The sequence below is a fragment of the Bos javanicus genome, chromosome 8 (genome assembly GCF_032452875.1).
Source record: "Bos javanicus breed banteng chromosome 8, ARS-OSU_banteng_1.0, whole genome shotgun sequence".
Classification (NCBI taxonomy): Eukaryota; Metazoa; Chordata; class Mammalia; order Artiodactyla; family Bovidae; genus Bos; species Bos javanicus.
The window spans coordinates 42,389,666-42,413,003 of NC_083875.1; the positions used below are offsets into that span (position 1 = coordinate 42,389,666).

A 23,338-nucleotide genomic window follows, 5' to 3' on the forward strand; every position below is an offset into this window, starting at 1 on the left:
CAACACTTTTCCTCTCCAGGTGAGAAAGGAGAGGGGCCTGCAGTAGAGATGGAGGTAGGTGAATAGATCTGTAATACACATAGATGTTAACATTAGCAGAACATGGCAACCGTGATGAGGACGAGAGAGAGGGCTCAAGGATGCTCAAGGTTCCTGTGAGTATCTGAGTGAATAATGAAGCCTTTTTCAGAGACAGGAAACACAAGGGGAGGACTTGGAGGACCATGAACACTGCGGCCATCACATGGTAATGATCAAGGTCGATGGTGACCTCAGGATGTGAAAAAGTCGGTGACACTTCCACTTGCCTCAGAACCAATTGAGAACTTTTTATCACCCTAGGTCTTCTCTGTTTTTTTCTCTCTGTCTGTACTCATGCCTCCTTCTTCTATGGTTTCTCCTTTTTCTTGCTTCTCTGTCTGATCCACCCTGTAATTCTTTCTTTTCTCTCTCTCTATTATTTCCCTTTATGTTTCCACTCAGCCTCATCTTCTTCACTTAACCAACCAGAATGGAAAATGAAAGTACTATGTACATCTAGAATTCGTAGATTTGGGGCACATCTTATGCGTCTTGCTTTTGTTTTAGAAGCAGTGTAGCGAATTACATAATTATAATGATCATTCCTATATAGACTCTTTGCCACCTTAAAAGTAAAAGGTGGATCCAGTTAATGTCTATTTTCTTTTTCAGACTTAGGTGTAATCCCCCACTGGGCCTTAAGTAACTTATACACTGTGAATCTGCTTCTTGTGCCTCTTACTGACATTACAGATAGCCCCCTAAACACCAATTTCCCATTGGCTCCAGTTGTTCAAGATAGTAAAACTGCACATAAAATGGAGCCTTAAATAAATAGCCTAAATCTGGAATGAAATCAAGTGAACCATAGAATTGCCTCATCAACAACAAATATTCTTTATATCCCCTGTGGATTAAGAGTCCCCAGTATATGGCTCAAGAACTGTCTTAGAACAGGACATCACATCCTTCTATTTTCCCCTTGTGGTTTATCTATTCAGTCCAATTAAGTTGGATAAACATATTTTGGGGGGCCATGCCACACAACCTTGTGGGACCTTAGTTCCCCAACCAGGCATCAAACCCAGGCCCTCAGCAGTGAAAGCACAGAGTCTTAACCACTGGACCATCAGAGAATCCCATGGACAAACAGTTATGAGACATCTATTAAGTGCTGGGAATTTACAGATGGTCAACCAGCTCTAAATAGCAAACATGCTTCTCATTTAGCCCACACCGTCCCCACCTCCTCTAGCTGAGCTCAAGCAGTTGAAATGCATGGGGATATTAGCATTGGACAAAGCAAAGAGCGTGACTACAGGGTGAGCATCACAGTGTGCTGCGTGGGGGCTAGGTGTATCGTGTATGTTAGGGTTCAGTCATCACAGCGATATTCTAAGGCAGGTGTTAATAGCCCCATTTTACTCATGGGAAAACTGAGGCTTGGAAAAGTTAAATGAATTGCCGCAGAGTGGCGATCGCTGCTTCTTCTTTTGTCTTTCTTTTTTTAATTATGGAAAAATATGCATACGTACAATTGGCCATCTTCACCATTTTTAAGTGTGTAATTCAGTGGTATTTAGCGCATTCACAATGTTGTGCAACCATCCCCCTTATCCATCTCCAGAACGTTTTTTATCATTCCAAGCTGCAACTCTGTGCCCATTAAACAGTAGCTCCCCATCCCACCCCCCACCAGCCCTTGTAATATCTAGTCCACTTTCTAATCACTCTTGTTTCAAATGCTACTTGGCTGGCATCTGTAGCAGGCTGTAGAATGCAGTGCTTAAGGGTGTCGGGCTCTAACACCAGAGGCCTGCGTTCAAAACTTGCCTTCTTTGAGGTTATTACTTATTTCTGAAAATTTAGCACCTTATTTGCAGATTTTTATTTTTCTGTTTCAAGCAAAGGAAGCAAGGTTTCAGCGGTATTTTGAAGGTTAGGAAGAAAAGGTAACTTCATATGTAGGACATGAAGAGCTGTGTGTAGAATATGGAAGTTACAAGTACATACACGAGTTATGTTTACAAAGAAATAATGATGCGGCAGGGGGCTTCTTCACCTTGGGAAAGGATCCTGAAGTGTAGGTCGTGAGTCTGGTGCTATTTTAACACCAGGAAAAAACTGAAGCTGCAAACTTTCATACATACATGCAAAGAAACACAGAACTCCAGTATTATGTGTGTATAAACACACACGCAATCTATATGTGTGTATGTGTAGGAGGACAAATTCATAGCTTAAAACTTTAGTACTCACTCTTCATTGATCCAAGGAGAAGGAATGTTCAGAATTGGGTGAAACAACTTAAAAATAGGATTTTGCTTGACTCAGTGTAAGGAGAACAGAACTTAATGCCAGCGTGCCCCCAAGCCCCTTTGAGTTGCCCTGAGAATTGCCGTGACCCAGCCTATCTTCAAAGTCATAGCTCTGCTGACTTGCAGACCAGCTGAGTAATGGAGAAGTGGTGCAGGATAGGGAAATAGCAGCATCGTTTGCCAAATGCCTTGACCTGGGCCACTAAAACCTCACTAAACCTGTCATCTGCTAGAAGAAGCCTTGGAGAGAAACTGATCTGGGGGTGAAAGCTAAAGCCACTGCTTACCAGCCAAATGACCTTGGGCTAATAATTGTACCTTTCTGAACCAGTAAAATAAAATGCCGTGCATAGGGCAGAGATGAGGATTATGTGAAAGAATTTATGTCAACAGTACTTGGCCACTGCCTGGCACACAGAATATGGTCAAGAATTTTTATTTCCTTCTCTTAATGACAGTAATATTTACAGTTTTTTTTTAATGCATTCCATGTCAGAATTATCATACATTTTCTTCTTTACAACCTCCAGAGAATGCATTATTATACTTTTTGTTGGTGAGGAAATAATCTCAGAGACCCTCAATGACAGCCAGAGCTGGCAAATGATGGGACTACCATTAAATGCAGGGCCCCCACCAGCCCACCTTCACATTTCTTCCCTCCCAAAGCCAAGTCTGGCCTTCATAGTAGGCACTAACCCATGAAGTCTTCCTGAAAGCAAGCTATTTCTTTCCTAGTAAGGGATCAGGAGAGAATACAGAAAAAAGAATTATTTAATGTCCTGACTTCACTCATCTTCTAGGGATAGGCAAGGTTATTGACTTTTAGTTCTCATTTCAGACTCTTGGCAGTTGTTTGCTCCTGCCAAGAAGGGCAGTATCACTAAATCAGTGCCTCCCTGTCAGTGGAGGGAGCCAGGAGGTGATGCTGAGCAGCTTCAGTGATGACATATATCATGGCTTTGCACCCCATCAGTGTCGAAACAGGGACAGGCCAGAAAGCTAATGGGGCAGGGAGTCGATTGTGGGGAGGCCTTGGAGACACAGAGCTTCTGTCAGGACCGTCTTATCCGCCAGGAACTTGCTGGCCTATTTCTATGTTGCTTATCCTGGTGTTTCTTTGAATTCAGCAGGGGTTGTGGAAAGAATCTGGGACTGAAGATTTGGGGACACTGAGTTCACCTTCAAAGTCTGGGGCCTCATCTTGAATGGAAGCAGTTTGGGCTATAAGGTTTTAATGTTTTCTGGCTCAAAACTTTGATTATGTCACCTGTTCCCAATAGCCCTTGTCCTACTCTTTTGGTTGGTCTACTTTTTTAAAATTCTCCTTTAACCGTGGTCATTTCTGAAGATTCTGCCTTTGTTCCCAGGATCGTGTATTTTCTCACAGCTTTGGGGAGCTCAAGAACTTGAACTATCATATCACCTCATGCTGGGGTGTTGAAATGCCTCACAAGCTGTCCCCTGAATTTTCAGTCCTTTCCTGGGCTTGCCTGCCTTGATTGTGACACCTGGACTTTTCTCACTCAATCCTTTACTTAGTAATACCCAGTTATTCTCTATAGCTTAAGCTCAAGCCTTCTCGAGTTGAAGCGGAGACCTGCTTTTATCCATCTAATGTCTTTATATTAGAAAGAATATCTACTTAGAGTGAAAACTGAGGGCTGTTTCAATCAACTGAGTTTATAATGGGTATAACTTTCAGGAATGGGATGAAATACTGCATGGATGGGGTCCACAGGAAGGCAAAAGTCAACCTGAAGGGATTTCAATAAAGGCAGGGAGTGAATTTACTTGTTGATCTAAGAAACCCAATATTGAAGTGATTAAATTATAACGTCAGGAGCATTCTTGGGAAGGGGGTCTTTAGTTGATAGCAAGGAAAGTGTCACAGGCTCTATGTTGTTTACCTAAAGAAGGATTCATTTTTCAGAGGGACCCACAACCAAAAGTAATTCATTCTCTTACAAAGGATGTGACATGTTCTTCCCATACCAGCCAGGAGTTTGGTGATATTTCCAGGAGTGATATGTCCACAAAGAAAATGCTCTTTCTACAGTAGCTGCACAGCTGCTGAAACCAATGGAAAGCTCAGATTAGAGAAGCAGAGAGGCCCTGCATCACACAGCCAGCCTAGGCTTAATGGAGATCAAGAGGAAAGCAGCCAGCATTTTTTTTCCTGCAGATGATACTGAGAATTAAGAAAAGCCTGACTTTTATAGATCTCAGGTGATGCTTTCTCAGTGAAAGACATTGAGATGATATGTTGGCAGCATCTATGAACTCTTCTGATAAGCAATTAGAACAGAGAAAAGTGTTCTCAGCCACACAGCATGGTACCTTATGGAGGAAAGTGGTGGGACCAGAAAACAATTAGTCCAAGGCACACTGGTTGTGCTCTAACCCCCTGCTTAGTGATGAGAGCCTTAACACGGCTCATGAACCACCGGGTGTCCTTTTCCGCTCAGTATGTTTAAGAATGAATCATAAATTGTCTACAGTTTCTGCTACAGCCATTGTCAGTAAAAGTCGTTTTGTTACCTTCTTTAAGCCCAAAATTCGCTTTTTTTTCTTAATGTCATTGGATAGAAGTATTTGGAAGAGATGGACCCTGTTTGGTTTTCAGGGGATCAAGGAAGGTGATCTAAAGATCACTCTTTCCAGCTTCTTCCCTTCAGGGTACCACATCTCCTAGAGACAACTTTCATTTTACATGGTGACCCTCACTGTAAATATTTTAGCTGCCATATGCTTTGTGTCTTCTCCAGAAGCTACTGTAGATTTGTATTGTTAAGGGCTGAATTGTGTTTAGCCCTGCTGGTTGCTCAGAATGTGGCTGTATTTGGAGACAGGGTTTTTTAAAGATAATTAAGGTAAAATGAGGTTATCAGAGTGGCTCCTAATCCAATACGACTGGTGTGCTTAGAAGGAGAGGAGATTAGGACACAGGCATGCACAGAGGAAAGAGCATGCGAAGCTACAGGGAGGAAAATGCTGTGGACAAGGCAGGAGAGAGAACTCTGAACGACCAAGCCTGTCCACAATCTGCTCTCAGACTGCTAACCTCCAGAAGTGTGAGAAAATAATTTCTATTATTGAAGACACTGGTCTGTGGTCCTTTGCTGTGGCAGCCTTAGGAAATGAATACGCTCCCCTTCTGCCACCTCTGTCCATGATCCCGAGCGTGGGGGCCAAGACAGCTGTGTTTGTTAGACACACTAAAAAGGGGGGGACAGATGAGAGCTCTGTGGAGCCTGAGCATCTGCTTCTGTTTCCAAGTCCCCTTCCACCTTCTCCTCCTTCACCCCAGGATGAAGTCTCCACCTTCATTCCCCAGGATGAACTTCCCAGACAGTTGGCCCACCTCACACTTAAATGCCATGAATGACACCAGTGGCAGAAAGCGGGCTAGTCTGGCTACAGATTTGGCTCCCTTTTCAAGAAACCCACTTGAAAAAGATGGAAACTTCACAGCTACCCAGTCCGCACGGTATGGAAGCAAACTGACATCTCGACCCTTTGACAGTGGCCAACAGATGAAGTTTTATGAAAGCTCTCCTAGGGTTACACCAAAGCTGAACTCAGAGAAGGCAGGTATATGGATGCCAAACAGTGGGGTTTGGGGCAGAGTTCTTTGCTGATCTCCTTGAACTCAGGTGTAGATTTCAGAGGTCTTAGAGAAGAAAGGGGATAACATGCTTCCATCCTAGTATTTTTCTCAAGTGAGCTTTGAATAAACACTAGGTAGCAAGGAGCAATGAATTCAGGTGGGGTTTGCTTTTATTTTTTAGATTTTTTAAAAGTTATTTTTAATTGAGGGATAATTGCTTTACAATGTTGTGTTGGTTTCTGCCGTACAGCAATGTGAATCAGCCTTGAGTATACATACGTTCCCTTCCTCTTGAACCTCCCTCCCCTGCCCACATCTCACCCTCTAGGTTGTTCCAGAGCACTACGTTGAGCTCCCTGTACTATACAGCGGGTCACTAGCTCCCTGTTTTACATATGGTGATGTGTATGTTTCAGGCTGCTTTCCCAATTCGCCCCACCCTCTTCTTCTGCCACTGTGTCAAGTCTGTTCTCTACATCTGTGTCTCTACTCGTGCATCTGTGTCTCTAACAGGTTCATCAGTACCATTTTCCTAGATTCCATCTATATGCGTTAATATATGATATTTGTTTTTCTCTTTCTGATGTACTTCACTCTGTATAACAGGCTCTACGTTCATTTACGTCAGTTCAACTGACTCACATTAATCCCCTTTTATGACTGAGTAATATTCTATTGTATATATGCACCAATTCTTTATCCATTCATCTGTCAACTGACATCTAGGTTGCTTCCATGTCCTGGCTATTCTAAACAGTGCTGCAATACATCAGTGTCTCTTTTGCTATCTCGTATACAGAATCATCGTACCATCTTTCTAAATTCCATATATATGCGTTAGTATACTGTATTGGTGTTCTTCCTTCTGGCTTACTTCACTCTGTATAATAGGCTCCAGTTTCATCCACCTCATTAGAACTGATTCAAATGTATTCTTTTTAATGGCTGAGTAATACTCCATTGTGTATATGTACCACAGCTTTCTTATCCATTCATCTGCTGATGGACATCTAGGTTGCTTCCATGTCCTGGCTATTATAAACAGTGCTGCCATGAACATTGGGGTACACGTGTCTCTTTCCCTTCTGGTTTCCTCAGTGTGTATGCCCAGCAGTGGGATTGCTGGATCGTAAGGCAGTTCTATTTCCAGTTTTTTAAGGAATCTCCACACTGTTCTCCATAGTGGCTGTACTAGTTTGCATTCCCACCAACAGTGTAAGAGGGCTCCCTTTTCTCCACACCCTCTCCAGCATTTATTATTTGTAGACTTTTGGATGGCAGCCATTCTGACTGGTGTGAAATGGTACCTCATAGTGGTTTTGATTTGCATTTCTCTGATAATGAGTGATGTTGAGCATCTTTTCATGTGTTTGTTAGCCATCTGTATGTCTTCTTTGGAGAAATGTCTATTTAGATCTTTGGCCCATTTTTTGATTGGGTCATTTATTTTTTCTGGAGTTGAGCTGTAGGAGTTGTTTGTATATTTTTGAGATTAGTTGTTTGTCGGTTGCTTCATTTGCTATTATTTTCTCCCATTCTGAAGGCTGTCTTTTCACCTTGCTAATAGTTTCCTTTGGTGTGCAGAAGCTTTTAAGTTTAATTAGGTCCCATTTGTTTATTTTTACTTTTATTTCCAATATTCTGGGAGGTGGATCATAGAGGATCCTGCTGTGATGTATGTCAGAGAGTGTTTTGCCTATGTTCTCCTCTAGGAGTTTTATAGTTTCTGGTCTTACGTTGAGATCTTTAATCCATTTTGAGTTTATTTTTGTATATGGTGTTAGAAAGTGTTCTAGTTTCATTCTTTTACAAGTGGTTGACCAGATTTCCCAGCACCACTTGTTAAAGAGATTGTCTTTACACTATACACTGATGTATAGAACAGTCTTATGGACTCTGTGGGAGAGGGAGAGGGTGGGAAGATTTGGGAGAATGGCATTGAAACATGTGAAACGTCATGTATGAAACGAGATGCCAGTCCAGGTTCAATGCACGATGCTGGATGCTTGGGGCTGGTGCACTGGGACGACCCAGAGGGATCGTGTGGGGAGGGAGGAGGGAGGAGGGTTCAGGATGGGGAACACATGTATACTAATTAAATAATTTTCTATTAAAAAAATATAAAATAAAATAAACAGTGCTGCAATAAACATTGGCATACATGTGTCTTTCTCAATTATGGCTTTCTCAGGGTATATGCCCAGTAGTGGGATTGCTAGGTCATGTGGTAGTTTTATTCCTATTTTTTAAGGAATGTCCATACTACTCTTCAGAATGGCTGTATCAATTTACTTTCCCACCAACAATACAAGAGAGTTCTCTTTTTTTCCACATCCTCTCCAGGAATTCAGTTTTTATACAATGGCAAGAACTTAGGCTAGGTTGCCAACTAAATTTTGATTGCTTGTCCTAAAGGTGCCCCCAACCGGGAGTAAAGATGCAATTCTGTTTGCCAGTGCCCCAAAGCCAGAGATGTCCAGGAACACACCTGCAGGTGAACCGGGTAGGGCTTTTTGGCTCATTGCATTGAGGGAGACTGCATGCCTGCAGGAACTGTGGCAGTCTTGGGAAGAAGATTCCAGAAGGTTTATATTACAGGATTGGAGCTAGTGTTAGGTGATTTGGGTAGGTGGGGGGAATTCAAGGAAGAAGGGACTGAGTGTTATCAGGAACTTGGGGCTTTTGTTTGACTGAGTACCTTAGTTTTTCTCTGGAACATGAGGAGGCCTGAAGCAGGGGTAGCTGTGATTGGAAGGAAGTCTTGCTGACAAGCTGAGGTGAGGGTAGTTGATTATTTTGGTGGCGTCTGCACCTCATTTCTGTCTATGCTCAGACGTGATTATTGAGTGCATCTATTTTTGTCTCACTTTATCACAGTGATAGAATGACTTTGTCTGACCTTGTCTTCTAGCCACACTCCGTTCTATTTGCTTCTGCCAGGCCTGCTGTCTGCCATCAGCGCCTGATTTTGTCTTTCTCACATAACAGGGATAGAGGAGGCTCATCAGGAGGGCACCCCACTAGATGGGGAATGGAGCTTCAAAGAGGGACAAGATATTCTCTTCAGACTTTGGCTTGAACTTGCTCAAACTCACAGGCTATTAAGGAAAATGAGACCTCTTTTATTCCATATAGCAAGAAGAGAATTTTAATCCCTCAAAAGTTTTAGGGCAAACCCCAACCCCAGGCAGTGTCAATCTGAAAGATTAATGTTAGCATATTGATCCTGGAGCCCTGCCCATGTCACCTGGTCTAGCTGCAAGGCCTGTGCTGTAGGTGAACTTGAGCATCTACAGATTAAAATTATGATTCTTCATGTTGTTAAAAATATACCTTTCTTCTTAAATGCATTTGAATCAGTTCTAATGAGGTGGATGAAGCTGGAGCCTATTATACAGAGTGAAGTAAGCCAGAAAGAAAAACACCAATACAGTATGCTACTAAGTCACTTCAGTCGTGTCTGACCCTGTGCGACCCCATAGACGGCAGCCCACCAGGCTCCCCTGTCCCTGGGATTCTCCAGGCAAGAACACTGGAGTGGGTTGCCATTTCCTTCTCCAATGCATGAAAGTGAAAAGTGAAAGTGAAATCGCTCAGTCGTGTCCGACTCTACGCGACCCCATGGACTGCAGCCTACCAGGCTCCTCCGTCCATGGGATTTTCCAGGCAAGAGTACCAGAGTGGGTTGCCATTGCCTTCTCCGCATTGTAGTATAGTAGCAAAGAAAAAAAGCATTCTAGGCAGATATGATTTGAAATCATGCCTTTGTCATTTCGTTAAAACCTCTATTATGAAATTCTGTGTACAGTGTGATTAAAACTTTTTAAATCTATATGGAAAGGATAGTAGGAATAAAAGGGATAACAGTAGAGTAATTAATAGGATTGGGTATTTTTCCTTCTCTGTTTTATAAACTTTCTACAACATAATATCAATAATTTTTTGAGTTAAGTAACAGTTAATGTAAAGTTCAGTTTTTTTTTAAAGAAGAAAGTTATATTTTTAATTAATTTATTTATTTTAATTGGAGGCTAATTACTTTATAATATTGTAGTGGTTTTTGCCATACATTGACATGAATCAGCCATGGGTGTATCATAATTTTCTAATCTCGATCCCTGGGTTGGGAAGATCCCCTGGAGCAGAAAATGGCAATCCGATCCAGGATTCTTGCCTGGAAAATTCCATGGACAGAGGAGTCTGGCAGGCTACAGTCCATGGAGTCGCAGAGTCAGCCAAGGCTGAGCACTCACGCACTTTATAATGTACAGTTTTACCTTACATGTATACTTGTCTATGTAACTATAGATTTTTAAAGTTTTTCTTTTTTAAAAAAAAGTGAGATATAATTGACATATAACATATTAGTTTCAGGTGTACAACATAATTCAAAAATGTAAACACTGTAAAATGATCACTGTGATAAGTCTAGTGAACAACCATCACCACATAGTTACATATTTATTTTCTTGTGATAACAATTTTAAGATCTACTGTCTTAGCAACTTTCAAATATATAATCTAGTATTGTCAACTATGTAGACATCATGCTGTACGTTACATCTCAAGACTTATTTTATAACTTGGAGTTTGTACCTTTTTTGACCCCCTTCACCCACTTAAATGACTGTTTTAAATGGCTGTATAAAATTTCACATAGATTATCATTTTCTTAGTTATACTTCTACTGATGGAAATCTGTAACTTTTCTTCACTTTTAAATAGTACTAAGATAAAAATTTTTCAAGCATGTAGATTTTCTTTGACTTTTAAGAAAACTGTTCTTTCTACCTGGAAGCTTTTAAGATTTTCTCTTTACTCTTGAAGTTTGGGAATTTTGCCAGAACATGGATAAATGGCTCTCTTCTTTCAGTAATTTTGCCTAAAATTCATTAAGCTCTCTATTTCTGGAACTCAATTGTTTTTTTTCAGATTTTTTACTTTTCTTCTCTTTTTCTCCTTCTGGGATGCCTGCCATGAAGATGGGTTGGTTTCATAGGTCTGCTGTCCAAGTGTCTCATTTTATCCCTCGTGATTACGAGATCTTTGTGTTTTGCATTGTGGTTTTATTTACTTCACCCTTTGACTGTCCAGGCCACTGAATTTGAGTATCAAGAGGGATCATCATCTTCTTATGACGTACAGATTCTTTTTTTTTAATGAAGTCTTTTTTGGTGTTCTTAACTTGAATCTCTTTAGCGCTCTTCTTATCAGTACTGTTTGAAATTTTTATTGGGGCTTAGTTGCTTTACAAAGTTGTGTTGGTCTCTGCTGTACTCCCAGTTCACCCCACCCTCTCCTTCCCCCACTGTGTCCACAGTTTGTTCTCTACTTTTGCATCTTTATTCCTGCCCTGCAAATAGGTTCATCCAAACCGTTTTTCTAGATTCTACATATATGCATTACCATATGATATTTGGTTCTGTCTTTCTGACTTAACTTCACTCTGTATAACAGACACATTTGTTTAAGGTTGCCCTCCATCTGCTCCAGTAAGCTTTATTTCATCAGTTCAGTTCAGTTCAGTCGCTCAGTTGTGTCTGATTCTTTGTGACCCCATGAATCGAGGCACGCCAGGCCTCCCTGTCCATCACCAACTCCCGGAGTTCACTCAAACTCATGTCCATCAAGTTGGTGATACCATCCAGCCATCTCATCCTCTGTCATCCCCCTTTCCTCCTGCCCCCAATCCCTCCCATCATCAGGTTCTCTTCCAATGAGTCAACTCTTCACATGAGGTGCCCAAGTACTGGAGTTTCAGCTTTAGCATCAGTCCTTGCAATGAACATCCAGGACCGATCTCCTTTAGGATGGACTAGTTGGGTCTTCTTGCAGTCCAAGGGACTCTCAAAAGTCTTCTCCAACACTACAGTTCAAAAGCATCAATTCTTCAGTGCTCAGCTTTCTTCACAATCCAACTCTCACATCCATACATGACCACTGGAAAAACCATAGCCTTGACTAGACAGACCTTTGTTGGCAAAGTAATGTCTCTGCTTCTTAATATGCTATCTAGGTTGGTCATAACTTTCCTTCCAAGGAGTAAGCCTCTTTTAATTTCATGGCTGCAGTTACCATCTGCAGTGATTTTGGAGCCCCCCAAAAATAAAGTCTGACATTGATTCCACTGTTTCCCCATCTATTTCCCATGAAGTGATGGGACCCGATGCCATAATCTTAGTTTTCTGAATGTTGAGCTTTAAGCCAACTTTTTCACTCTCCACTTTCACTTTCATCAAGAGGCTCTTTAGTTCCTCTTCACTTTCTGCCATAAGGGCGGTGACATCTGCATATCTGAGGTTATTGATAGTTCTTCCGGCAATCTTGATTCCAGCTTGTGCTTCCTCCAGCCCAGCGTTTCTCATGATGTACTCTGCATATAAGTTAAATAAGCAGGGTGACAATATACAGCCTTGATGTACTCCTTTTCCTATTTGGAACCAGTCTGTTGTTCCATGTCCAGTTCTAACTGTTGTTTCCTGACCTGCATATAGGTTTCTCAAGAGGCAGGTCAGGTGGTCTGGTATTCCCATTTCTTTCAGAATTTTCCAGTTTATTGTGAACCACACAGTCAAAGGCTTTGGCATAGTCAATAAAGCAGAAATAGATGTTTTTCTGGAACTCTCTTGCTTTGTCCATGATCCAGCGGATGTTGGCAATTTGATCTCTGGTTCCTCTGCCTTTTCCTCAGAGCCCTGCCCTAATCCTTGTTGACTCTGCCTCTCTCTGACCACTCAGCTCTCTTACTGTCAGTTCTTTCTCTTTGCTGCTTGCTGGGGTTCAGCTGCTGGGATGCCTTTGCCTGGTTGGAGGGTGGGGTAGGAGCCTGAGAGTCCTGGAAGGTGTGGTGCTCTGACCCTGAAGGCTGGCAGAGCCGCAGTGGGAAACCATCAGTTACCTGTCAAGGCACTGGGTAGGGCAGGGAGGCTTTCCACAGCTGCCCTCAGCCCCAGGGGTGGGGAACGCTTAGTCTGCCCATTCCCCTTCTCCTCAGCCCCTTCAGTCTTTGGAAACTGGCCCACATCTGGGGGTGCTCAGGTTGACTGATGTCAGCTTTTCCTGCAGGGGTCCAGGGATCCCTGTGGATCAAGCTCTCCCCTAAAGCTGACTGCTTCAGAGCCTTGCTCTGAGACAATCTTGGGCTGTGCATCCCACTCCTTCCCTGCCTCTCATCTGGCACAGAGGGTTAAAGCAACGCCCTCCTGTCAGTTCCCTTATCCACTGCCTGAACTGATGCAAGCCTCACAGGAAATGAGATGAAGCTGCTGTGAAGTTGTATGTGTAGGAAAGATAGGATACATCAATGCACTCTTTCCAGAATTCTCTGCCTCTGTGTCTTCCACAACTATTTCTGATATTTTAGCTCAATTATTCTCTTCTACAATTTTAAAATCAGTCAAGTTTTTTAAAATTCTATGAGTTTTTTACAATTAGATAATACTTGCCCATTATATAAAAATTCAAAAATGGGTAAAACTATAAAAAGTGAGTAAAATCGGTTTATCCTTCCTTGTCTTTGTAATCCCATATCTTTCCCAAGAGGAAACTAGTTATCCTTCTAGAGCAGGGGTTGTAAAAGATCACATAATATGTACACCTGATCCTTGAATGATGTAGGTTTAAACTGTGGGTCCACTTATTTTTCAATAAGAGAATTTTTTTAGTAGTAACTACTGCAGTACTGCACAGTCACTTGAATCTTTGAACGCAGAGGAACCCAGGATATGGAGGGCCAGCCAGAAGCTATATGTGGGTTAACATCCCCCACCCCAAATCGGTCAAGGGTCAACTGTGTTTTGCTCTTTGAAGACTTAGTTTTTGTCACAACTATTCAACTCTACTGTTGAATACAAATGATCTGTCTATGTTCCAATAAAGCTTTATTCATGGACATTGAAATTTGAGTTTCATGTCATTTTCATGAAATTGTATTAGTTTTCTATTGATTTTTTTTCAACCATTGAAAAATGTGAAAACAATTCATAGCATACAGAAACAAATGGTGGGCTGGATTTAGTCGTAGCTCAGCTGTGAAAGAACCCATCTGTGATGCAGGAGACCCTGGTTTGATTCCTGGGTCAGGAAGATCCCCCAGAGAAGGGATTAGGCTACCTTCTCTAGTATTCTTGGGCTTCCCTGGGGGCTCAGACACTAAAGAGTCTTACTGGGATGTGGAAGAACTGGGTTCAATCCCTGGGTTGGGAAGATCCGCTGGAGAAGGGCATGGCAACCCACGCCAGTATGCTCGTCTGGGGAACCCCCATGGGCAGGGAGCCTGGCGGGCTACTGTCCATGGGGTTGCAAAGAGTCAGACACAACTGAGTGACTAAGAATGCTATAGTTTGGTGACCCATGTTCTAGAGGCATTCTATACATACTCAATCACACATTCCTTCTGTTTTCTGGTATATTTATTTATGCCAGGAACAGCCTCCGTGTTACGTATGATGTTCTGCACTGAGATTTTTCTGTTCCAGTCTCCTGGTGGTCAACCCACGTTAGTTCATAGAGTTACTTCCATTTTATTGGCCACATGATACTCAGGCCCGTGCTGTGATGTAATGAGGAACATTAGGTTATTTCTGATCGTTGCCTTCCACAGTAATGCTAAAGTGGATATTCTTGTACACTGGTATACCTCTGTGATTCTGTTTGTAGAATAAATTCACAAAGGAGTAATCAGTACTAACAATTCAGCATAAATTTAACATTTCTGAGCAGAGATTTGATCACTTTCATTGCAGTTCATTACAGGGCATGTCCAGACCACACCAAAGCCCTGGGTGGCTCAGCAGATACCTGTTAACAGGGATCCTAGAGCAGCTGTCTAGGTGCCAAACTTTTTGGTCCCAGGGGCTGGTTTCGTGGAAGAAAATTTTTCCATGGACTCGGGTGGGTGGAGGGGATGGTTTCAGGATGATTCAAGTGCATTGCATTTATTGTGTACCTTATTCCTATTAGGGTACACAGTAGATGTAATGCACTTGAATCAGCTGTCTAGGTTGGCACCTAGACAGCTGCTCTAGGATCCCTGTTAACAGGTCTCTGCTGAGCCACCCAGGGCTTTGATGTGGTCTGGACATGCCCTGTAATGAACTGCAATGAAAGTGATCAAATCTCTGCTTATTGTGTACCTTATTTCTATTACTCTCACCTGGTAGCTCAGACGGTAAAGCATCTGCCTACTATGCGGGAGACCCGGCTTCAATCCCTGGGTCGGGAAGATCCCCTGGAGAAGGAAATGGCAACCCACTTCAGTATTCTTGCCTGGAAAATCCCACGGAAGGAGGAGCCTGGTAGGCTACAGTCAGTCCGTGGGGTCGCAGAGTCAGACACGACTGAGCAACTTCACTTTCACTTTTATTTCTGTTACAATTACATCAGCTCCTCTTGAGATCATCAGGCATTAGGTCCTGGAGGCTGGGGACTGCTGCTGTAAATGGACCCTTAGAAATGCAGACTAGAGACTCCTTAACCACTCTCAGGGGCTGACTGGCACTGCACAGAGTTGGAAAGGAGAGAGGGACTGGATTTACAATAAGATATGAGAGGAAGACCTTTGAACTTCATGATTTAAAAAGAGATTACCTCGCCAGAAGGTTATGAACTCATTTTATTAAATTTTATTTTAATAGCAGATGGATGTCATCCACATGAATCTTTTGGAGAATCATTTATAGCCTAAGTGGTTCTCCCTAAAGTGATTTGTTGTATTATAAATCAAAGTTTGGACCAATATCTGAAAACTTATAATACACATATAGCCTCCGTAGCCAGGATAATCACTGCCTCAAAAAGCGCAAACAGCAGATAATCCAAAATTAGGTGTATTCTCAGGTTCCTTGGTGGCTCAGATGGTAAAGAATCTGCCTGCAATGCAGGAGACCCAGGTCCGATTCCTGGGTTGGGAAGATCCCCTGTAAAAGGAAGTGGCAACTCACTCCAGTATTCTTGCCTGGAAAATTGCATGGGCAGAGGAGCCTAGCAGGCTACAGACCATGGGGTTGTGAACAGTCAGAAACAATGGAGTGACTAACACCTGGTCCAGCAAATGGCTTATGTCATTCCTAGCTTCTGTTTCTTCACCTCTAAAATGGGAGGGTTGAAATACTGGCTCCCCATAGTCACTTCCAGCTTTAGAACCATACAAACTATGGATAAGCAAGAAATGCCCAGTAGATCAGTAGGTCCAGGAAGTCAGAACTGTGTCTACTTTTTTTTTTTTTTGCTGTGACGTTCTCCTGATACTTAGAACGATGTGTGATACTTGGTGGGCTGCTGCTACTGCCAGGCAATATTTGTTAAATGAATGAAAGATGAACAAATCAGGTAGCTTTTGCGTTTGTTGGAGATTCTTGTTGTCAACCCAATGGTCATTCCTCCATCCTTCTTTGGAACAGAACTCTGCTACCCTCCTCCACCTCCCTAAGTTTCAGGGGATATGCTCTCAAGACCCAGTGCTGAAAAGTGGCACTGGCCAGTCCTAGTGATTCTGCATTTTTTGCCTGTGATTGGACTGGATTAACCATGGCTGTGAGATTTAATGTTGGCTGTAATGATGTTAGGGGAAAATTACTTCAGGACTCTAGGAAAGTTTCTCCACTGATAAGAAGGGACTCCTTGAATAAAGCAAAATCCCCATTGTCGTCATGCCTACTTGACCTCCTGGGACAACTGAAACCAACTTATTAATACAATCATGAGGGAGCCTGTTGAGGACAAGCTGAGAAGCCTAGAGTGATAGAGCAGAAATATGGAAAGAATTTGAGTCCATGATGACAGTGTTCAAGCCCTGAGGAAACTAGCTTCTGGATTTTGTAAAAAGTGAAACAATAAACTCTTTATGATTTGGACAGTCAAGTTTTTTTGTTACATGCAGTCAAAATCATCCTAATAATATGTCAATTATATATTTATTATACAGATAACTTTGGTGAGAATGAAGAGTCCTTTAGTGCTTATAAGTTAGAGCTTAATGGGTAGAAAATAAAGATGCATTTTTATTATCCTTTCTCATGCTATGGAAAATTGTAAAAAGCAAAAACTTCCCTATTCCTTAGATAGGGAAGAGTCTAATATTAATAACAAAAAAAAAAGCACACCTATTGCAAATTTTATAAACCAGGTAGTGATATTACAGAACTGGGCATCTTTAAAAATGATTTGGGGGGCTAGATAGAATAGAATATTTCCACTTTCATATGGGTTAACATTTGTAATTGGTTACATTTTTTTTTACTCTAATTTTCCTTTAATGTTGTAGGCAAAAGCTCTCTGCTCCATATTTTATGTAAAATTCATGGCAAGAACCAGATTATAGCATTAATAACTGAATTAATAAAATACAGGCAAAGCAGCCACAGCTGTGTCAGTATCTTTAAAATAGAGAACAGTCAATTATGTACCTGGTGCCCCACCCATAACAGGAAGTTAAGTGCTGAGGCAAGCTTGCTAGAGGTTCAGACCTCTGCATGATTAGCTGTCATATTATGGGAGTACATTATAGGATTAGTTGAGGATAAACTATTATTAGACCTGTCAATATTGGTTAATTGCTGGATGCATCTCATCTCTGCCTCAGCACAGAATCTCTCTCTCTTTTGAGCCCAAACAGATAGACAGACAGACAGACACACACACACACACCTTGAGTTATAGTAATGGCAGTTGCTTGTGGTAAGGACTGGGCTCAAAGGCTCTGAAAACTTAATTTTTGGTTACACTATATTTTTCTAGGAATCGAATGACAGGTATCCATAACCCTCTCTTCTTCCAGAGATCTCTTTGCTTACAGAAAGCATAGGAGAGGTCAACCACATGAATGAAGTTGTTACAGAAAAAAAGAGCAGCTAGATGACGGCTAGAAGAAAAGGTCTTTGAAACCTTGATTGACAGGTCCTACCAGTTGCGGCAAAGAAGCCTGTCCATTCAGTTATGTGATCATAACATTCTGAGTCATGAGCTGTCACAACTTTCTTCACCTTATAAGTCACTCTTCTTTGTTGAGCTTTCTCTTCTTCCCCTGCATGTTTTTTCTCCTCTCACCCACTTCCCCTCCTTCTCTCTTTATTGAAGGTTTGAGGAAGTGAAAATTTCATCTTACAATAGTGCAGAAGTGGTTTTGCAGACATAGATCCTATGTTAAGCGTAAAGCCATTACTTGGAGGTGTGATAATGGCATATTTCATTCTGTTAAGGTCTAGAAGGTTTCAAAGGGGGCTAAGTCCATATTAGGGTTTCTTGAATGCCTCCAGTCCATCACTGAGGTTAGTTCTATGCAATAGAAGCATGATGTAATAGAAGGAGATTGGGATTTGGAATGAAGCAGGCCTGAGTTCACAAAGCATCTGTGTCACCCAGTAACTGTATGACTTCAACCAGATAATTAGCTAATAGATAAGAAGTCTCAGTTGGCATGTGCCAAATAGAATATTAATACAGATCTTGTAAGTTTTATATGGGAGGAGGCATGGGAAGCATCTTAACTCTCATCATCCTATAAACATTTCTTGAGTACTTCTCCGTGCCAGGTAAGTGTAAGCTCAGGAAGTTCACAATCAAATATGGCACAGTGCCTGATCCTAGGAATTCCAGAGAAGAAGGCCAGAAGAGGATGAGGATGGCCGTATAATGACAGCGAAGGCTTCATAACAATGAAAACCCCTGAGATGTGTTTCAAAGGATGAGCAGGAATTAGGTAAAAGGAGAAGTGACGTGAAGTGTAGGGCAAGTTGAAGTGAAATGTAGTAAAGACAATAAGGTTTCCAGAGCATGAAGATTTACCACTGGAACTGAATGGCTGGATCAAAGGGATTGATGGAGGTAGTGGTAAGAGATGACACCAGAAAATTTATCAGGAATCTCACAAAAAAGGGTCTTGTGTGCCTGACATAGGAAGTTTGGACTTACCCAAGTCCCTTGGTCATGTAGCCTATAAGGGGTATGTAGATCTAGGGGGGAACTCAAGTTTTCTAAATCCAAGACCAGGAGTTCTTCATTACAGCTTCTCCTTCAATATGAGACCTTACCATTGTGAGCTTATCCTCAATGCCTGCAGGGGTCACCTGTCAAGCTATTGTCTGGATTAGAGAATGGGGAGAGTATAGCCTAAGTCTCTCCTTGGGATGAGGAGGTATGAGTAGGTGACCGAGATGTTAGCTGAACAGTCAGTGGCAAGAGTGGGCAAAGCAGTTAGCCTGTGACTTCTAAAGCCAAAGGAATCTGAGATTAGGTGCCATGAAAGACCAATAGCAAGTGGGAAGCCCATCCAAAAGTGAGTAAGAACTAGGAATAGGGGATGATGACTGAGGACCCTCTGTGTTGCATTGCCCAAAGACCAGCTGGGGCTGCACACATCCAAGACTTGCATTTGGGTGGATGCCAGTTGCTGAACCCTAAATTCATGCCTTTCAGGGAACACCTAATGCTTCAGTTTGCAATGGCACCGATGCTTTTCAAGTTACTTCAGAGCCAAGAGATACAGGGCTCTTTCTAAAATAGCTTGCAGATTCAGCAGTGTACTATATATAGTGACGCCAGAAATTTTTTCGAATTGTAACAAGAAATGTATGAGGCTGTGTTTTTTCTATGGAGCCCAGTTGCGAAAGTCATCTCTCTTGATTTGTAGTCTGAAAACTTCCTTTAGAATCCTCAGTGGACACTGAGTCCAGCAGAAAATACCTGACTGTCATCTCCTAAGTGATTTGGTAAAATCATCGGGGAATCTAACCTTTCAAACCTCATAATGAAAAGATGCAAACACCCTGGTAGCTTGCTCCTGGAAATAGGACTTAGCAAAGCAAATGTGCTAACCCTGGAACAGACTCTTGCCTCATTCTCTTCCTTCTTTCTCTTCCTGATTGTCTGCTTTCATCATTTCCTAGGATGGCAGGGCCAAGGGTTGGGAGAGTGTCAAGTAATCACTTGATTCCTTCTGAAGGGTCCAAATCTTTTCAGAAGGGCCCTATCTTCCACAAGTTTGTTCATATTTAAGAAATGCATTCTTGAATAACTAACATTCTTTTATCTTCTCCTCTCCCATAAAAACCATTCTTATGATTTGAAAATGTTCTAATCAACTTGGGTTACACATGGAAACATATACACTACCATATATAAAATAGATAATCAATGAGAATTTGCTCTTTGACTCAGGGAACTCATGCCAGGGCTCTGTAATAACCTACAGGGGTGGAATGGAGAGGGAAGTGGGAGGGAGGTTTAAGAGAGAGGGGACAGAAGTATACCTATAGTTGATTCATGGTGATGTTTGGCAGAAACCAACAAAATATTATAAAGCAATTATCCTTCAGTTAAAAATAAATAAAATAAAATACTTGGGTTACAAGGTGGGATGGAAGCTTAATATTGGTGGAGATCATGAATTGAAGTATCCCAAGCACTTAGAAGTCTTCTCCGGTGGCTCAGTGGTAAACAATCTGCCTGCCAATGCAGGAAACATGGGTTCAATCCCTGGATGGGAAGATTCTCTGGAGAAGGAAATGGCAACCCGCTCCAGTATTCTCGCCTGGGAAATCCCACAGACAGAGAGCCTGGTGGGCTACAGTTGATGGGGTCTCAAGCGTCGGACATGACTTAGTGAATAAACAACAAGTACTTAGAACAGTGTCAGGCACAGGAGGAGTGTGCAAAACATTTGTTGAATAACATCAAAATGAATGAATAAAGATGCAAGTGTGTTGATCATTAAGCAAGTCCAGAAGAGCACGAGGTGCTATTGGAAATATGTAATTTCCTCTGTTCTGCCCCCTGGGCTTAGAAGTTTGAAGCATGAAATGGGAGTGGAAGAATGGATCCGGAGAAGTTGAGAAAACTTGGAACTTTCAGAGAACAAGGTGAAAGGAGAAGAAAAGGCTTAAAAATGAACAATCAGTAAATACCCTAAGGAATTGAAAGCAGGGACTTAAACAGATATTTGATCACCAATGTTCATAGTAGCATTTTTACAATAGCCAAAAGATAGAAGCAACTCATATGTCCATCAGTAGATGAGTGGATAAACAAAATGTGATATGTACATAGAGTGGAAATGGAAAATTATTCAACCTTTAAAAATGAAATTCTGATACATGCCATAACATAGATGAAACTTAAAAACGTTGTGCTAAGTGAAATAAACTGTAAACAAAAGAACATATTGTATGATTCCATTTATTTAAGATAGAGTCAGCAAATTCATAGAGAAATAAAACAAAATTAGAGGCTACCAGAGGCTGGGGAAAGGGAAATGGGGAGTCATCATTTAAAGAGTGCAAAATTTCTATTCAGGATGATAAAAGTTTCCAGAAATAGTGATGATGGTTGTACAACATTGTGAATGTACTTACTGCCACTAAAGTGTACACATATAAATGGTGAAAATGGCAGATTTTATATTAGTATGTTTTCACAATTAACAAATAAACTGTTTTAAATTATTTATTTATTGAAGTATACTTGATTTTTAGTATTATACTACTTTCTTTTTTGTTTTTGTTTTAATTTTTATTTTATATTGAAGTATAGTTGATGAACAATGTTGTTAGTTTCAGGTGCACAGCAAAGTGATTCAGTTATACGTATATATGTATCCGTTGAGGTCCTTTAATGGACTGGAACCTGGTGGTCCAGAGTTGACCAATAAGAAAGTAAAGGAGAGAGAAAGAGGCTGATATTCCTTGGTTTACACAGAAAGCCAGTGAAGCCCCTGCACAGGGCTTGCTCTGTTCACGGAGGCCTCAGGCGCCCTGTCGATGGGGCGAAGATGCAGAGAACCTTCTTGACAGGGTCTTACAAGCCGGGGCAGGGAAGTCAACTCAGAGAGCCTCTGCGCTCCGGGGGATCAGCCTGAAAAAGAGAAAGAGAGAAAGCAAGACACGGGGACCCAAGCTCTGATGGAGCAAAGGTGTTTTAATCAACATGGTGTGGGCATATATACTGTAGTTATTCTCAGCAAAGATAAAGATTAAAATTCCAGACTTACAAAACATAGGCGATCCATATTAAAGAGAGAGAGAGTTGTAAATAATCACTTGTACCATATGGTTCATAAAAAGGAAGAGGGTACTTATCACCATTTTGAAAAACTAACGAAGGAAATGTCTGGATCCCTCAGCCCCGGGAGAGGCTTGCCTCTCCTCTTAATTCCTGAATATTCAGGAATTAATAAGGAACAGAGGATTCCTGACAGATCCAAGACAGCACACAGGAAGCCTCCTGTTAAATGCTTCCTGACATGTATCTATTTCAAATTCGTTTCCCATTTAGTAGGATTTAGAAGAGTTGGACACGACTGAGAGACTTCACTTTCACTTTTCACTTTCATGCATTGGTGAAGGAAATGGCAACCCACTCCAGTGTTCTTGCCTGGAGAATCCCAGGGATTGGGGAGCCTGGTGGGCTGCCGTCTATGGGGTCGCACAGGGTTGGACACGACTGAAGTGACTTAGCAGCAGCAGCAGCAGTAGTATTGAGCTGACTTGCTATACAGTAAGTCCTTGTTCATTATCTATTTTAAATATAGGTGTATGTGTATGTCAGTTCCAAGCTCCTAAACTATCCCTCCCCCCTGGTAACCATAAGCTCTCTCTATAAGTATGTGAATCTGAAAAACCTGACAGTTTGATATACACAGAAAGCAAAGGAAACTCCATCTTTTTTTCTCTGACTCTTCCTCTGATGTGGTACAGAGGACTTTAGCATCAGACAGAATTAGCTCAAATTCAAGCCCCACCACTCACTAATTGTGTGACTTTGGTCAAATTAGATGACCTCTCAGATTTCCAGCTTTCTTATTGGTAAAGTGGAGAGAACAGAAATACTGCATTAATATGATGTGACATTAAATGTTATCATGTATATAAAATGTTTTGTGAATGTTTAGTCACTCAGTCATATCTGACTCTTTTGCAACCTCATGGACTGTAGCCCGCCAGAGTTCTGTGGGGGCTTTTCCCAGGCAAGGATACTGGAATGGGTTATAATTTCTTTCTCCAGGGGATCTTCTTGACCTAGGGATCAAACCCATGTCTCCTGCATTGCAGGCAGATTCTTTTCCGCTATCTAAGATTGTGGCATCCAGTCCTGTCACTTCATGGCATATAGATGGGGAAACAGTGACAGACTATTTTCTTGGGCTCCAAAATCACTGTAGTTGGTGACTGCAGCCATGAAATTAAAAGACCCTTGCTCCTTGGAAGAAACGCTATGACAAACCTAGACAGCTTATTAAAAAGCAGAGATGTTACTTTGCCAACAAAGGTCCACTGAAGCTATGATTTTTGCAATAGTTATGTATGGATGTGAGAACTGGACCACAAAGAAGGCTGTGTGCTGAAGAATTGATGCTTTTGAACTGTGGTGTTGGAGAAGACTTGTGAGAGTCCCTTGG

General features: G+C 41.7%; 2 long non-coding RNA genes across 2 annotated transcripts in view; one reads left to right on the plus strand and one right to left on the minus strand.

Annotated features, from left to right (window-relative positions):
• Positions 1-23,338, plus strand: part of LOC133252648 (uncharacterized) — a 279,302-nt gene that overhangs the window by 7,851 nt on the left and 248,113 nt on the right. The window lies entirely within an intron of this gene.
• Positions 14,343-18,308, minus strand: LOC133252646 (uncharacterized). Its single transcript, XR_009738016.1, has 2 exons — positions 17,931-18,308; positions 14,343-14,500 (listed from the first exon to the last, which is right to left on the minus strand). It is a non-coding gene; the product is annotated as an uncharacterized LOC133252646 (long non-coding RNA).